Raw genomic sequence first — 5,860 nt, forward strand, 5'->3', positions numbered from 1 at the left:
AAGGGAAAGAAGAAATGGGTGGGAGAGGAGAGAGAGCATGGTTGGATATGAAAACTGCAAGAATGGAGGAATCGTTGGATGGGCTGGATGCAAGAGAGGAGTTAAGCTGCTAATGAGAGAAAATGTACTGAGAGAGTTAAAAGGGTGTGGTAAGGAGTTGTAAGGGTGTCGGCTGGTCGGAAAGGAACAGAATGGTGTGATGTGGAGGGGGAGAGAGAGAGAAGGAAGAATTGGTCGGGGTGGATGCAAAACTGTAGTTAAGACGAGGGGAAGAAGGAATATACTGAGAAAGACAATGGTGTGAGGGAGGGGAGGAGGGATGTGAATGTGAGTTAGTAGGAAGGGGTGGATGTGACTGTCGTGTGGGTGTATGGGTGTGGTGTCGGTTTTCGGGTGTATGGATGTGGGTGTCGGTGTCGGTGTGTGGGTGTATTGGTGTCGGAGTCGGTGTGCTGGTGTATGGGTGTGGGTGTCGGTGTGCGGGTGTATGGGTGTGGGTGTGGGTGTCGGTGTGCGGGTTTATGGGTGTGGGTGTCAGTGTGCGGGTGTATGGGTATGGGTGTGGGTGTCGGTGTTCGGGTGTATGGGTGTAGATGTAGGTGTTCGGGTGTATGGGTGTGGGTGTGGGTGTCGGTGTGCGGGTGTATGGGTGTGGGTGTCGGTGTGCGGGTGTATGGGTGTGGGTGTGGGTGTCGGTGTGTGGGTATATTGATGTGGATGTGGGTGTCGGTGTGCGGGTATATGGGTGTGGGTGTGGGTGTCGGTGTGTGGGTATATTGATGTGGATTTGGGTGTCGGTGTGCGGGTATATGGGTGTGGGTGTGGGTGTCGGTGTGTGGGTATATTGATGTGGATGTGGGTGTCGGTGTGCGGGTGTATGGGTGTGGGTGTCGGTGCGTGTATGCCGGTGTGTGCTTGTGGGTATGGGTGTGCGGGCGTGGATGTTGGCATCGGCTAGTAAGAAGGGAACAATATATATCTTTCGGAGGCAGGCAGAAAAAAATGATTGGGGTAGAAGCAAGGCAGTATCTCAGCTGCACGTAAAGGTGTATATAGATATTAGCAAAGAGAAAGAAGAAAAAGACCATGTTTTATTGAAGAATCTGCAGGAGGTAACTATTTTCATATACGTTATTGTAATGTCTTAGTTTTATTAAATGCTTTTCCATTTTTTTGCTGCACCATTTCGGATGTTCAAGTTCAAATGATTATTACATTTTGCATTCTGTGCTTTGTCTGATATTTTGTTCTCGTTTTTAATTGACACGTGATTGAAGTGATTAAAACGCGCCAGTCATGGATATTTAATCTTAAAATGTCACTGTGAGGTTCATTACAGGAAGTCGTTGAAGGGAAGTCAGAGGAAACGGGGAAAAAATCACCATCTTGTATAAACCTAGTGGAAAGTATAGCATCAGTCCTGTCTGAAGTAATACTGTTTTTTTCGTTTAAACTTTCACATTCTTATTGCCATTTTCTCCTGTGCCTGATATTGTTTTATCATTTTTCTCCACAGGTAAGATTATTGACCTCCGGGAGTGCGAAGAGGACAGGTGCACAGACCTCCCCAGCGCCCACCCTCCCACCTCTCATCACCCCCATTCCCCCTCCCCCACTCACTCCTCTTACCTCACATACCTCCTCCCTTCCCCTCGCCCCCTTCGTCTCTCGCCTCTCATCTCCTCTGCCGTCCCTCCTTCCCGCTTTTCCCCTCACCGCCACCCCTCCCACCCTCACCTCTTCACTCAGTCCTCTTACCTCATATTCTTCCTCTCCCCATCCCCTTCGTTTCTCTCTCTCTCTCTCTCTCTCTCTCTCTCTCTCACACACACACACACACACACACACACACACACACACACACACACACACACACACACACACACAAACACACACACTTTCTACCCCGCCACTGACCAGTCTCGTTCCTCTCCCCTTGAACATCCTTTCTCGTCCCCCCTCCCATTTACTTTCCTCCTCCTCCTCCTCCTCCTCCTCCTCCCTTTTTAATTTTCTTCTTTTTCATCCTACTCTTTTCCATCTCTTTCTTTCACTTTCTTTCCCATCAGTCCTTCCCTTGTCGTTTCCATCTTCTTCCATCTAATCCTTTCACTTTGTTTTCCATGCCTTCCCTCTTCCGTCCCTTCCTTTCATTTTCTTTTCCACCTCCCTTTTGTGTTTCCATCCACTGCCTCTTCCATCCAGTCCTTTCCCTTTCTTTTCTCTCTACCCTCTTTCATTCCTGTTTTCCTTCTTCATCATCTTTTCCTATTATCCCATTCTTTTTATTTTTTTTACGTCCCCTTCCCCCTACATTTTCCTTTCAATATCACCCATTACTTTTCAACCCCTCCTTTCCCTCTCTTATATCCACATACGTTTACATCCTTCTTCCTTCCTCCGCAGCCCCATCCTCCTCCTTCTCTTCCATTTTCCTTTTCACCTCACATTTCCCCTCTCCCTGTCCACCCCCCTCCCATACTATTTCGTCCCTTCATCTCACTCTCCTCTTTTGTCTCCTCTCTTCCCTTCCGTCTCCCCTCCTGTATCCTCCCTCCATCCCCCTCTCCCCTTCTACCCTCCCTCTCTTTCCTTGCAGTCTTCCCACTTATTCCACTACCCCCCCCATCCCCCACGCTTACCTGGGCAGGCCGGAGACAGGTGAGGTGATTTTGTTCTCTTCCTCTCCTTCCTCATTCCTTCCTCCTCATTAGTCCTACCTACTTTTTTTTTTTTTCTCACTTCCTCTCTGATTCCCTTGTCTTTGCCTTTCCATTTTTCTTATCCCTTTGTCTGTCTGTCTTTATGTTTGCCTTTGTTTAAGCTTTTATCAATATATTGTACTGTTCATGAATACCAATTTTCATGGTAGTCAATCTCTTGTTTTTTAAGTTAATAGTTTCTTCAGCCTGAGTGCCTCTTTTTGAGTGAATAAGACCGTTTGGTACGGTCCATCTTAATGAAAAATATAGTCTTACTGAAGGAGTGAAAGTATTTGATTGCATAACGTACGTGAAAGAATAATTTTTGAGGCTGAAATAACAAAGCCACATAACTGTATATCAATATATCCAGTGAGTGGAGTCGTTGCGGGTTATCCTTGTGAGGTTAGTCCTAACTCTAACGCAGTAGGGCTTCATTCTGCTGAGTAAAATCGTCTGACGTACCGTACCAGAATACCAAAGTTAACCACAGGAGTCAGAGGGGTAAGTCGTATTCTAAGTGGTGTTGAAGATATGGTAACTTCTCTATTATACGACTTATTCTGAGTCATGCACATCTTCCACATCCATTCTACTACTATCTCTCCCCCATGCTTCAGCATTTCACCACACACTCCATCAATTCCTGGGGCTTTCCCTGATTTAACTTTCTTCATTGCTTCCACAACTTCTATCCTACTGATTTCTTCCTGTCTTCTCACCTCCCTCCTTCTCCCAGCCATTCCCCAGCCACTTATACTCGCATTACTTCCATCCTCCACGTTCAACAATTCCTTAAAGTGTTCTCTCCATCTGCTCACTTTTTCTCCCTTCTCCACTAGTAATCTACCATTTTTATCTTTCACTCCCCTGCTAACTTCACTTCCACCCTGTCTTACTCTTTTCACCTCTCTCCAGAACATTTTCTTACAGTCCCTCCACTTTACACTCAAATTCCTACCAAATTCCTCATCCACTCTCTTCTTACTCTCTCTTACTAATCTTTTCACCTCTCTCTTTCTTTCTACATATAACTCTCTCTTCCGCCTCTCAACCTCTTCCACGCCAGGGAGGAAGGTAGAGTCCCGGAGGATTGGAAGTCAGGTATAATTATTCCCTTGTACAAAGGAAAAGGGGAAAAAGAAGTGTGTGGTAATCATAGGGGCATTTGTCTTCTTAGTATAATAGGAAAAGTGTATGGTAGGATATTTATTGACAGAGTTAGAGAAAGAACAGAGGAATTAGTTGGAGAAGAACAGGGAGGCTTTAGGAAGGGAAAAGGTTCTGTAGATCAGATATTCATTCTCAGATCTTTAGTGGAAAAGTTTCTAGAGAAGGGAAAGAAGTTGTATGCGGCTTTCATGGATTTGGAGAAAGCATATGACAGGGTGGATAGACTAGGATTGTGGAAAGTGTTAAGAATATATGGAGTAGATGGGAAGTTGTTGAATGCTGTGAAGAGTATGTACGATGGTGCGAAGGCTGCAGTGCGTGTGAATGGTGAACTAAGTGAATTTTTCTCTTTGAAAGTTGGGTTGAAACAGGGATGTGTCATGTCTCCATGGTTGTTCAATCTGTACATGGATGGGGTAATAAAAGAGGTACAAGGTAGGGTAGTGGATGTTGGAGTGGCCCTGGTGAGAGAGGATAGTGTTTGGAAACTCCCTGTGCTGTTGTTTGCAGATGATACTGTGTTGTTGAGTGAAGACGAAGGGGAGCTGCAAGGCTTGGTGGATAAGTTTGGGAGAGTGTGTAAGAAACGGAATCTAAAGGTGAATGTAGGGAAGAGTAAAGTGATGGTCTTTGAGAGAGGTGAAGTCAGTGAATGTACAGCGAGGTTGGATAGTGAGGAATTGGAAAATGTGAGGACGTTTAAGTACTTGGGTAGTGTGATGAGTAAGGATGGAGGTTTGGAGGGTGAAGTGCTTGAAAGGGTACAGCAGGGAAGAAAGGTTGCTGGTTCTTTGAAAGCAGTGATAAGAAACAGGGAAGTGAGCATGGAAGTGAAAAAGTTACTACATGACAGTATTGTGATACCAACTCTAACGTACGGAAATGAAGCTTGGACGTTGTTGGAAGGACACAAGTCAAGAGTGAGAGCAGTGGAAATGAGTTATTTAAGAGGAGCCTGTGGAGTCACCTGGAGAGACAGGCTGATGAATGAGGATATAAAGGAGCGTTGTGGTGTTGATGTGGATGTGATAGGAAGCGTTATGAGGAACATACTGAGGTGGTTTGGCCATGTGGAGAGGATGTAGGGTGAAAGACTGACGAAGAGAGTGTATGTGAGTGAGGTGGAGGGGGAAAGAGGGAGGGGGAGGCCGAGGATGAGATGGAGGGATGGGGTGGAGAGGTATATGAGAGAGGGGGGTGTGAGTTGGGAGCAGGGGAGTGAAATGGCGGGGGACAGGGCGACTTGGAGGCGATTTGTTTGTGGCCACCCCAAACGGGACTGAGGCGTCTGGCAATAGATAGATAGATTCTGAGTCATACACCTCGATATTCTCTTGTATGTAACTGATGCAGATTGTTTCGGTATTAAAGTGGAGTTAGTAAGGGAGAATATTAATATTTAATGTACAAAATCATTTACAGGGGAAAAGGTGTTACGAAGTTATGGTGGTGAAGGTTCTGGTTATAAGTCCAATCACGTATTTTTTGACATTCCTGGTACCATTAGTCGATCTTATCTTAATGGAAATGTAATAAAAGGTTTAATAGAGGCTGTAAGTAACTTCTTCAGTTAAAAAGTCTCTTCAAAGTCGTTTTGTAATCGTCTGGCGGTAGCTGGAATAATGTAACAAGTACAGAAATAACAGATGTAGAGGTTTTAGGCCCCTCTGGTTAATGCCCCTGGTGTGGTGTGGTGTAGTATTTTCTGGTATGGGAGGGTGGCTTTTTATGCTGTGGTGTGTGGCTACGCTAAAGCCTTAGTGGTCTACGGAAGGGCGCGTCCACGCGTGTGCTCAAATAAGTGTTGGCAACATGTAAGCAACACAGTAACGAACACGCTGCAAACATGTTGGGAACAGCAGCGTCCACATCATGTTGACAACATCATGATGAAGTCTCAGCTGCCAGTGTTCAAACTTATCCCATCGCCTCTGCTGCCAGTGTTCAAAACTGCACTGAAACATGATTGCATACATCTGTCCAGA

The sequence above is a fragment of the Coenobita brevimanus genome, chromosome 29, assembly GCF_032717465.1.
Source record: "Coenobita brevimanus isolate Jiangsu-jjx chromosome 29, ASM3271746v2, whole genome shotgun sequence".
In the NCBI taxonomy this organism is placed as follows: domain Eukaryota; kingdom Metazoa; phylum Arthropoda; class Malacostraca; order Decapoda; family Coenobitidae; genus Coenobita; species Coenobita brevimanus.